Genomic DNA, 12352 nt, shown 5'->3' with positions numbered 1-12352 from the left:
TCAGTCTCTGAGAAGAGTATATTTCTTTAACTGTGATGTATTTTCAAAATGTGTTAACTTTTTATGCTTTTGTTCATTTTACATATTTATTTCACTTTCCTGTGGTAGAAAGATGGAATGTAAATCAAAGAAATAAAGTTTCAGTAGAATGCAGTCATTTTGTCATCTGCGGGTTTGCTTTGTTACAAAGATGTGATACAACAAAATAAAATACTGCACATCAGAAAGTGAAAGAAAGAAGGTGTAAGAAAATCCATCCCAAACATAGTTAAGTGAGATGGTGAGGAAAAACAATCTCTCTAATAATTACCTTTAAAGATCCAAGGTCAAAGCAGTTTTCCCCAACCCATTGCACAAGTAGATGTCATTTTACTTGGTTAAAAAAGTAGCTCTCTGAACTTTGAACTGAGCTCTTTATTATGACATCAACATTTGCATCAGAATTGGAATACTTTAAGAAAATCCTGTGGTCAAATCAGTGTTTCCTTTCTCTTGCAGACAGAATACAGAGCATCATGGAGATGCTATGAGATCACAACAAATGACAGGAAAAGATAACAGTATTAAACGTCTTATCCAGTTTTGTGCCTCAGAATGAAAGTAGGAAAGAAGAATGTGTGAGGTCTTTATTTTCCTGGTCTTTGTCTTTTTCTGTCCAAATGCAGGGCCAGAAGACAGGACCACAAGTTATAATGGTACCCTACGGGCATTGTAGTCTTACATATATAAACTGTGTGTGTAAAAACCTTTAGCTACATTGATATCTGAGAATGCACAGCACTTAATTTTATGTAATGCATAGTACAAAGGTCTACAGTTGGCAGGGCAAGCTTTGAAATCTCATCACTGGTGAGTTTAAGAAGCAATAGGGCCACAAACTTGCTCAACAATGTTCACTAACATTATACTCTTCTGTTTTAATTTTTTCAGATCTTTTACAAGGACGGTCAGTTCCATATCACCAAAATGAGGAGGAGGGGAAGGGGAAATAAAGAGAATTGCATCTCTAAAAAGAGGGCAGGCAAAGATGAGTATTTGCATAACGTTTCCATGTACTAATGTACGTGGATATATGCAAATTTGGAGTGAATTATTGGGGAGCCTCTGCATGCCTTTGAATATGTAGGGTTTTCTTTCATCTCATTTACAGGAAAGGCCTTATGTGTTGAAATGAAGATTTCTGATACTGAAAAGGAACTTCAGGATCAGGAAAGTTGTCTTTTTCCTTATGTGCATCTTCAAGTGTAACAAGTGGATATTTATGGAAACATATTTCCATAAAATATTGCAGCGTGGCATGCGCCCCAGGTCTTGCAAACTCAGGGCTGTGCCTCCCTTGATTGATTCCGTCAATCTGTAATGTGGTCTTTCTCTTTGCCACCCACTTTGCCAAGCATTATAATATTTTACAATGAGTAATATCATCTCATGACATGTGCAAAGTACAATAGTCTCAGGTTAGTCACCTCAGTATCTAACGAGAGTTGAGATCTGATTTGCTCTAGGACTCATTTATTTGTCTTTTTAGCAGTCTTTCTTATTCACAGAACTCTCCCTCAGCATCACATGGCCAGCTGACTTTGGTTTTTCCCACAACAGCCCAAAAAAAACCCTCTGTCTATTCCTCACCAGGATGAATATGCCCAGCATGACCAACTGTCCTAACGGCAAAGGAGGACAAGGCACCCTGAAATGTGGGATATTCAAGAAAAATGTAGAAAAACATTTTTTTAAATGTTTTTTTAAAAAAATAGCTAAAACACTAATATAAATGTAAAGTCATGCTTCTTAGTCATGCTCAAAATGGAGGATATTTTGAAATTCCTCCTGGACAGAAGGTTGAAATGTAGGAAATGTTCAGGGAAAGAAGGGAATTTGGTCACCCTGAACATGCTCAGCTCCCCCAACTTTACCTCTTGTTTTGTTCTCCATGTCATCCTTGTTGCCCTTCTCTAAGCCTACTCCAGTGTTTCTATATCCTTTTTAAAATGAAGCACCCATGGTTCTATTAATGAAGCACTATGGTTCTATGAATGCAGGCTCAAATATTCTTTCAGGGAATGCTCCTATCTCTCAATACATAAGCATCCTCCTCTCTGTTATCAAGCAGTGGACTTCTTCCAATGCCATCTTAAAGAGTCACTGAATCCCTGACTTCTTTTGCCTTTTCTTTTGCCTAAACTGAAAGATAATTTTAAGCACTCTGGACAGAAACGGTATCACAGTTGTCATATGTTAAGCACCTAGCACTTGGATGGCAGCATCTATCTGTTGTGAGTGGCCTTGGCACACCTAATTTTGTATCCCTGCTGCCTGAGCTGGTTGCTGGCTATGTGAAGCTGCATTGGCACAGAAACTGGTCTTGCTTGACTTGCTATTGGGAATGTCTCCTTGGAATCAGGACAGATATGTATATAAGGTTGGTGGTCCTCTTTCAGTCTCCCCCTTCCTTGAACCCTCTTTGTAATCTGGGGCTTCCTAGTAAACATGGGTAACATTAAATATTTGATCTGCCGCAGCAAACAGATAGTCTTCTTTGCCTGTTTCAAAAATGCATGTGGTTAAATCTTTGGTTTCCATAGAAACCATCTCTACTGTCATTTATAGAACTAAAATGTCAACAATTGTGGTGAGAATTAAGTTGCTGCAAGACAGAGAGAGAGAGAGAGATCTGTTAATGATGGATGCATGTTCCATGTTCAAGGCAATACAGTGCTCTTAATGAAGCTTGAGGTGCCTAATTATTATTTCCAAACATAGCCCATGCAATTAAAGATGGAAAGGAAAAAGAAAAACACTGTTGTGTACATACTGGAGTCCAACTGCAACAGTAAATTTTCTTATAGGGAGGGGATATCAGTTTCACTTTCTCCTGCATTTGAGTGTTTAAAACATTAAGTTCTTTGTGTTAGGCTGATGAAGAAATGCACACATTTTGATAAATCCCTCAAAACTGAACTTAAATAGAAACCCTCCTCTTTAGCATGAGCCAAATTCGTAAGTACAGCCAGTCCCAGCATCTGGGGAGTGAGATTTTACAGCTGCCTGTCTATAAAAGACGAAGAGCCTTTTGGAAAAGTAGATGTGGCAATTCTAGTTCAGCAGTGCAATTATGATTAAATGCCAACTAAAAAGCACAAAATGCATCTTGCAAGCTTTTTAAGATCCACCGGATTCGTCATTAGGCAAAGGAGAGTGGCCTCTGTCTACACCGATATTCATCCAAACCATATTAATATTCATCCAGACCATAATAATGGCAAAATCTTAAGACAAAATGGAGGGCCTGTGACTCTAACACCATTTTTGTTGCTGTTCTTTTTCTACTTGATTTTTAACACCTTTGCCTGATGAAAAAGCCAGTGTTTGATCTTCCACCATCAACTTGTTTACTCAGACATCTTCCTTATTATTCTCCTGAATGTTTCACATTATCAGTTGTGCGTGTGTTGTGTTCTTTCACATCATTTCTGACTTATGGCAACTCTAAGGCGAACCAATCATGGAGTTTTCTTGGCAAGATTTGTTCAGAAGAGGTTTGCCATTTCCTTCCCTTGAGGCTGAGAGAGTGTGACTCACAGTTTCATGGCCAAGCTGTGAATTGAACCCTGGTCTTCATAGTTGTAGTCCAATGCTCAAACTATTATGCCACACTGGTTCACTGCGAAGTACCTCTTGTTTTTAATAAATTATTTTAATGGAATTTAATGTTTTCATTGTTTTGTTTTGTTTTTTAGTTTTTAGCTTCTGGTTTTATTGTGTCTGTTTTCAACATAAAATTATTTGAAGTTTTTTTTAAAAAAAATGAAAAACAGCATAAAAATGAAATGAAATAAAAATAAAATGCCACTCATTCCTTAAATAATGTATCCTTGTTAGAAAGAGAGTAATTAGTGCCCAAGCATGTTCAATAGGGGTGCAAACTGGTGTTGATTCTGCTTGGGCTTTTCTCCGAAGTAAATATATTTGTGAATTAGCAGTATAGACTTGCAGGATCAATAAGGAAGATGATATCAAAGAGAACATAAAGGAGGATGCTCTGGCACACCAAATCAGACGCTTGCGAGATGTTGCTTAAAGCAAACTGTAGCACTCTCTTCACATCCATCATGTAGAAGAAATTCCTTATGATAGCTCATGAATGTAGATGAAGGGCAATCACAGGCTGGATTGCAAATATGGCACCATGTCCTTTCTCACTCAGAACTGCAGAAATATGTGAGCTACATGAAATATACAGTACAAGGTTTTTCAATGCATAGTTTTAGCTGAAATGAAGAGTTGAGGACTGATATGTTTTTTCTTGTCAAGTGTGAAGCAGGCAGCTCCCGTATTTAGGTCATTCCTGAGGTCAAACAAAAGGAATAATCAATCATTTGGATTTTTAGCACAACCTTCAACTCGGTCTTGGAGTAAAATCACCACAAATCCTTTTCCAGTAAGGTTCTAAGGGCGGGAATAGTGGTGTAAAAATATTTCATTTGTTATAACCATAATGTACACACACAGCCTTGGCTCCTTTCCCATCAACAGGGCCATCAGTTTTGCTAGCAAAAAAGTCCATTTTTGCAACAGGAAAGATAAGATTTTTCTCTGCAGACCTCTGCATAAAAAAACCCCACTAAAGCTCCAGATACCTAAACCTGGGGTAGGAGTAATGCAGCCCTCCAGATGTCATTGAACTAAAATTTCCTTGGCTATATATGGGGTGCCTGTTATATGGGGTGGGTATTGTAGTTTTTAATACATGTAATTTTATATTGTTTTTATCTGAGATATATATATATATACACACACACACACACATACACACACACATACATACATATATATAGGCAGGCTAGGGTTTCTGGAAGTTGTAGTCAAACCACATCTAGAGTTTTTATGAAGGCTACTGATTTAATTACTGCAGGCTAACATGATCAATTTATTATTTTTCTGAGGAATATAAAGCTCGTTTCAAAACACAGTAAAAGGGCGTATCCCCCCCCCCCATCATATCTCTCTCTATATATGAACAAAGCATCCAGCAGAAGCTTGGTGATGCTTGGCATTCACTGCAGAACATTTTATTGCTAATGCTTTGATGTATAAGGCTGAGATGTTCTTTTTCCTCCTTTGCTTTTTCTGCATTTCCCATCCATCCTGTTCTAAATCAAAATGTAAGCTCCTCTGGTTGGAGGACTCTCTCGGATTACAGTGCATTGCCGTTTTAGGGATTCTAAAATCCCTAAAATACTTTTACATACTCTTGTACAGTAAACACAACAGCCGGCTTTCTGTAGCATAATGCACATCACCGTCAATGATTCAGTTCCTATCTATTGCCTACAGAGGGCTCCAGAACAGCAGCTATTGAGGCTAATCACATCACACTGTAATTTTGGGCTGTAATGGATGCATAAGCAAAATCCTGGAAAGGAGCCTTTGCGACAAATCAGTTATGCTACCTGTTTCAGAGATTGGGATAAATGATTTGCAGGTTTGGAAGGAAGGTGTGAGGATCCCAAAATGTCATCTGAGACAGAAGCAAAGCTTGACGCTATTGTTGTTGTGTGCTTTCAAGGTGTTTCTGACCCTAAGGCAACCCTATAATGAGATTTTCTTGGTCAGATTGTTCATAAAGTGTTTGCCTTGCCCTTCTTCTGAGGCTGAGAAAGTGTGACTTGTCCAAGGTGATGCAATGGCCAAGGGAGGATTCGAATGCTGGTCTCCAGAGTCATAGTCCAATGCTCAAACCACTACTTTTGTTGCTGTTGTGTGCCTTCAGACTGTTGGTTTGAAGACAACCCTACACAGGGTTTTCTTGGCAAGTTTCTTCAGAGGGGGTTTGCCACTGCTGCCATCTTCTGAGGCTGAGAGAGTATGACTTTTCCAAGGTCGTCCAGTGAGTTTCCATGGTCAAGAGATGATTCAAGCACTCATCTGCAGAGTCATAGTTCAACATTCAAACCACTACACCACTACTTTGGCCACTAGTTTGTAATACCGGCTGGAATCCTGTTGGCCAACCCCAGCTAGAGTAGACGTATTTAATCAATTTTTGAATGTTCAATCAAAAGATAAGTAAATACCATTGATCCAACGGGTCTACTCTAATTAGGACTAGCAACAGGTAACTGATTCTTATTTTGTTTCATCTATAACACAGTCAGTCCCGATGTCATCCAAGCAATCTGATATCATCTGGTCAGTTTAATTATATCAGGGGTAGGCAACCTTTTTGAGCCAGGGGCCGGGTTGCTGTCCCTCTGGGGGGCCAAAGCCCCAAAATAAATAATTAAATAACCCGGGACAAATGTAGGACAAAAATTTCAAATGGAGGACACTTTTTTTAAAAAGGGGGAGGACATGCAAAAAAAATTTGCTGATTTTTTAAAAAAAATGTTAATATAAATGCATGTTTCGGAGGCTTCTATAGACAATTGTCCCCCTTGCCCCCTCCTCCTGATAGGCCTCACGCGAGAGGCCAAAGGCTTCGGTGGCAATCGGCGGCAGGACCGGGCTGGGACCGGTCCCAAGGCCTTGCCGGGCCGCATCCGGCCCGCGGGCCGCAGGTTGCCTACCCTTGAATTATATGGTGAAATGCATTTTAATGTGCTTTGATTTGTAACCTGCTTTATAGGCTTTTTCTTTTATAAATCTGCTTTGTGGACTATGATAAATTCTTGTCTGACTAAATAACAAAATTAAGTTACAGAATCATCATAACTTAGCAAGAGATCATTTAATTGTTTAGTGTAGCTGTAACTCATTTGCTTTTATAGTTAGTTGGGAGGTGCACTTATGATCGAGCCATTTTGTATAATTCCCCTTCTACATATGAAGAGCTAGAACAGGATAATGTGTGTCTGTAAATAAACTGTGTGTGTGTGTGTGTATCATCACTACCACCACCACTACAAAGAGGTGGACTTTGGATGCTGTCAGAAATTGCTGCATACTGTATGCTTTGTTGTTAACTGCTGTTGACTTCAACTTATTGAGATTCTATGAATGGAAGACCTTCAAGTCACTCTGTCATCAACAGCCCTGCTCAGGTCTTGCAGACTCTGGGCCATTGCTTCTTTGATTGAGTCTATTCATCTGGAATGTGGTCTTCCTCCTTTCCTATTGCCAGTGATGTTACTGTGGTTGGTGTGGAGGACAGGACGGGTAGTGGGAGGGCAGCCTGCCCCCTGTCCCACTACTTTGGCCCCAGATGCCTGCCCACTGACTGGCTAGACCACTGCTGAGTGGTGGTGCTGAGGCCTCAAGACAGCTTGTTCAGGGTATTGTGTGGCTCCTGGGTGAGTTAGAATGGGAGGTAACATCCTTTCTCACTTACCTAGCAGCTTGGATAGTCCAACTGGATGTACACCCCCTTCTCTTCTGGGTAACACCCCAGCCAGTCGTGTTGTCTATCTACCATGCATTATTGCCTTTGCTAATGAATCATGACTTCTCATGATATGGTCAAAGTAGAACAGTCTCATTTTGGGTATCTTGGGAGAAGTCTGGCTTGTTTTTCTATAGGACCCATTTCAGAGAATCATAGAGTTGGAAGAGATCACCAGGGCCATCCAGTCCAACCCCCTGCCATGCAGGAAATCACAATCAAAGCAGATGGCCATCCAGTCTCTATTTAAAGACCTCTAAACAAGGAGACTCCACTAGTCTCTGAGGGAGTGTGTTCCACTGTTGAACAACTCTGTCAAGAAGTTCCTCCTTGTGTTGAGGTGGAATCGTTTTTCCTGTAACTTGCATCTATTGTTCCATGTTCTACTCTGGAACAGCAGAAAACAAGCTTGCTTCATCCTCTGTGTGACACCCCTTCAAATACTTAAAACAGGGCTATCATATCACCTCTTAACCATCTCTTCTCCAAGCTAAACATACCAAGCTTCCCAAGTCTTTCCTCATAAGGGTTAGGGTTCCAGATCCATCACCATTTTGGTAGCCCTCCTCTGGACACGCTTCAACTTGTTAAAATCTTTTTTGAATTGTGGTGCCCAGAACTGGACACCAGGTGATTTATTGGTCTTTTCAGCAGTCCACAATAACCTAAGAATGCTTCTCCAGCACCCTATTTCAAATGAATTGATTATCTTCTTATCAGTTTTCTTCACTGTCCTGCTTTTACATAAAAATTGGAAATGCAATGGCATGGAAGATTTTTAGTATTTAATGAGGTGCACTGCAGGAGATGGTCTAGTTCTTTCACAGCTGCCCTTCAAAGTCCTAGTCTTCTTCTGCTTGTTCTATTTCTGTGACTACATATGCATAGAACAGGATTATTGTACGGCATTGCTTTCTTCTGTTACTTCTAGAGTAGATATAAGAGAGGTAGCACTGGGAACACTTTGTTGGTGTGCCCTTTCTGTTCAATTACTTACTTTTGTGTAAAATGCAAAGTTTTGTGGGGTGGGAAAACCCTTTTAAGATTATTTGTAGTCTTCTGATTTTTTTAATAAATATTTTATTGTTTACAAAAGGTAAAACATAATTAAATCACCATTCTACTTTAAAAACATGAGCTAAAATACAGATTTACAGATCAGAGGTTTCATTCAAAACTCCAACCCAAAATCTCCTGTGGTGCTGTGGTGGAACATGAACATGAGAACTGGAGTTAACATATTCTATAAGAGGTAACCACTTTTCCTTGAACTGGTTGCAGTTCCTTGTCTCAAAAGTTTTCCTGGCATCGTCTGCAAGCTTCTCCATTAACCATCCTTCCCAGAACTTCGTCCACCATTGATCCATGGGCAGATTACCTGTTTTCCAGTTTCTGGCAATGATTAATCTAGCTATAGCAACTGAAAAGGATATAATTTCTTTATGATGGAGAAATTTATTGTCAAATTGAAATATTGACAAGAGAAGCAATTCCGGGGTGGGTCAAACCTTTTGCTTAATGATGTCTGACATCAATTGAACAATATGTGTCCAGAATTGTTGGACAATTCAGTACTCCAACCACATGTGTAGGTATGTACCTCTTGCCCCACAACCCCTCCAGCACAAAAAAGATGTCTTCCTTGTCATTCGTGCTAGCTGGAGAGGAGTCAGGTACCACCTGTATACCACTTTCAATGTGTTTTCCCATAGGGCAGATGACTTAGACTTATAAGGACATGACCATATATGATGCTATTCTGCATCTGAAATAACCGACTGTATATCCAACTCCCACCCTGTTTTATAAAAAGTACCCCTTCCATAGGAGTTTTCAACCATCCAGTTATACCATGCAGTTATACCATGCAGTCTTCTGATTTTGACTCAGTGACCAGTTCTTTCAGCAGCTTGTTCTTTTGAGATAGAACAGGATTGTATTTTAAAAGCTGCCTTGTGTCATTTTTCAAGTTTTAAAAACATTTCTATGCATAGCTCTTTAAGCAGGTCAAGGCATGTTGTTATGCCATTTCATTATTAATGTCATAGACTTAGGTGTTTTTTTTAAAAAAAACCACACTTCTCTGTTTGTATTTATTTTAAAAGTTATCTTCAGGCTACTTGCATATGTTTCAGATCACAAGCCATTGGTTTGTAGCCAGTGGAAGCTGGTTCTGTCAGTAAAGCTGTGAATCTGTGCCAGTTTTTAGCCACTGTGGACTAGCATTTCCAAGTTAGGACCATCCCAGGTCTAATGCCAGATGGGCTGAAACCTAAATAACTCTCCCATGTCCAAAATGGGTGCAACACCTTGGCTGGCTTAGAAGCTATCCATGGTATATGTAGAACTCTCCTCCATCACCACATTTCAAATGAGTTGATTTTCTACCTACCAGTTTCCTTCACTGTCCAGCTTTCCCAGCCATACATAGACTTATCCTCCATAATAACAACTGCAATCTCTTTAAAAAGTCCTCTTCCTGCTTTACAAATGCTATATATTTTTACCAAGATTATTTTATTCCATTGCCAGTATATATATCAGCATTTTTGTTTATGAAACACTATAGAAATTGGTCATAAATACTTGAGCTAGTTCATGCTATGACCACTGTGTCAGTATCACGAAGACATATGCAGTTTGGCTGCCAAAGTGCTGTTTCAGCAACTAAAATTGCCCGTGAAGTAGATTTTCAAGAATGTTTAGAACAGTTTTTCATCACTTCCATTTTTGGATATGTACTGCACTCTTGTTCTGATCATGTGACATATTTTCCAAAAGAGATGCCAAGCTCAGGCTGGTTATACTTCCCATAATTCAAATATTTGTGCTGTACAAAAGCAGGAGCTACTGAGAAACAAAAATATATACTGTACTGCAAAGCACAACAAAACCCAATCCTGTTTTTAATAAAAATCAAACTTTGAAGATGTTACTTACCTGTTGTTTTCAGTGATAGAAATCTGTCAAGCATAGGGCTGAGAGAGAGAGAGAGAGAGAGATCTAAAGAAAAGCTCAGTTTTATTTTATCCAGACCAGGCCAAAACTGCCACACAAATTACACATCACCCCCATCATCAAAAAGAATCACTGTTATTTATGAAGCACTGCATAAGGCGCAGCACTAAAAGAACCGCCCTATGATTCATTCCTTAAATTGGGTGGTTTTGAAGGTCAGTATTTGGCAACAGACAGCACACACACACAAAGAGTTCTTAAGTATGTTATGAAAGCTGTATTGTTTACTCAGAAGAGTGAAATGTAATATAAGAATACCAGTTGTTCCCTCTTATATTTTCTGGAAAGCACAGGATTTTTTAGTGGCCGGCATGCGTATGCATAGTTTTTGAGCACTACCACATTGCCAAATGATGAGGAAAGTTGTATTGCATTTCCAGTTCTCTGAATATGGCCCGGTACAGATTGGCGCCATGTGCTGGCCTGGGGCTAATTTTAGGACTCAGGAGAGCGGAGCAACTGCACACTCCCGAGCCCTACCATGCTGTCCAGGCACCATCATGGCTCATCCCCTTCCACACGGAGGCATACTCATGGCACAGCATCCAAATGGTGCCACGCTGCATGTATGTCATCAGTGCGCACAAGGGCTCCCATGGCATCCCACGCGCACCCTAAAAAGAACCCGCCGGGAGTAGGTTCTTTTTAAGGCTCCCAGAGGGCATTCTGTTTGATTGTTGCGGCCTCCGTCAGGGGGCAGAAAGGGGTGGCATTTGGCCACCCCTTTCTCCCCGTCTGTCAAGCCCCTATGTTATGTGAATAACATAACATATTCTTGTAATATCTCTGGATATGTTATGTGCCTTCAAGTCATTTCCACTTATGGCGACCCTAAGGCAACTCTATCACAGGGTTTTCTGGGGTCGAGAGTGTGTAACTCACCCAAGGTACGTTTCCAAGGCTGAATGAGGAATCGAACACTGATTTCCAAAGTCTTAGTCCAATGCTCAAACCACTAACCCATGCTGGCTTCCACCTGATTGCAAAAAAGGTAAAAATGCTCTTATTGTTTTGAAGGAGATATTGAATTAACATGGTAGGTTAGCTAATGGCTTTCTACATTCACCCCCTACCACCACACTGATGCCACTGTTTTTGTGGAGCAACTTTCAGAAGCAGCTTTTATATTATAAAGTGATATTAAAAGTTTTATAATATGCAGGGGATTGTGTTTGCACCAATAAACTTGAACAACTGCTTTCAGTGATGGAGTTATTTCCAGCTGAAATATTTTATCAAAGAGATGGCATGAAATGGTTTACGTGATGACTACTTTTCTAATTAACCACTGTTTTTTTCCTAGTTCAAAGGCAAGGTTGCACATTTTACTTCAAAAGGACAGAATTTGGGTGTAAATATCCATGCATATTTTCTTTTCCTTTAAAACTGTGTTAATCACAAAAATAAACAGAAGCAAATATTAGTATAAAACAAACAAGGTTACAAAGGGAAAACTGTAGCACGTTCTTTACTATTGGTGCAAATTAGAAACCTTTGCATACATTTTTCTTTTTCTAACACACCTCAGCAAAAAGATACTCTAGTCATTCCCCCCCCCCCTTTTTTTTTTTGCTTGATGGAATCATAACAGCATAAATCAAACAATCACTCAATCTCATGTACTGTTTCAGTATCATTCACTTTCCTATTGTCAGTTGGATTTTCAGGGTCCATAAGGAAGACTTCTTCTCTGAGTCACCCCAACCTGTAAATTAAACTTTGAATTTTCTTGCTTCAACTTCTACAGAAATTGGCAACACTTCACTTTTCTAAAAATGAAGTTTTCTAATGTTTCCTAGTTTCCTTTTTACATATATAATTGTATGTACCAGGTAAGTACACATAAGATGTAATATCATTGTTGTCTGTGTGCATGCATGCATACATATATTTTGCCTGCTACATGATTAAAAAAATAATGTATTTCAAGATATTGCAAAAGTTTACCTTAACATC

General features: G+C 39.5%; 1 protein-coding gene and 1 long non-coding RNA gene across 2 annotated transcripts in view; one reads left to right on the top strand and one right to left on the bottom strand.

Moving 5' to 3' along the window:
- The first annotated feature begins 2372 nt into the window (after window positions 1-2372).
- Window positions 2373-12352, top strand: part of SGCE (sarcoglycan epsilon) — a 45060-nt gene continuing 35080 nt past the window's right edge. Inside the window, exon 1 of the mRNA XM_042471807.1 lies at window positions 2373-2419. The gene's annotated coding sequence lies outside the window, so the exon portion shown is untranslated. The remainder of the gene's footprint in view (window positions 2420-12352) is intronic.
- Window positions 3754-11722, bottom strand: LOC121932817. Its single transcript, XR_006104426.1, has 3 exons — window positions 11279-11722; window positions 10319-10356; window positions 3754-4345 (listed from the first exon to the last, which is right to left on the bottom strand). It is a non-coding gene; the product is annotated as an uncharacterized LOC121932817 (long non-coding RNA).

This window comes from Sceloporus undulatus, chromosome 6 (genome assembly GCF_019175285.1).
Source record: "Sceloporus undulatus isolate JIND9_A2432 ecotype Alabama chromosome 6, SceUnd_v1.1, whole genome shotgun sequence".
In the NCBI taxonomy this organism is placed as follows: domain Eukaryota; kingdom Metazoa; phylum Chordata; class Lepidosauria; order Squamata; family Phrynosomatidae; genus Sceloporus; species Sceloporus undulatus.
Note: the sequence above shows the minus strand (reverse complement) of the source record. Positions and strands in the feature narration are given on the sequence as shown.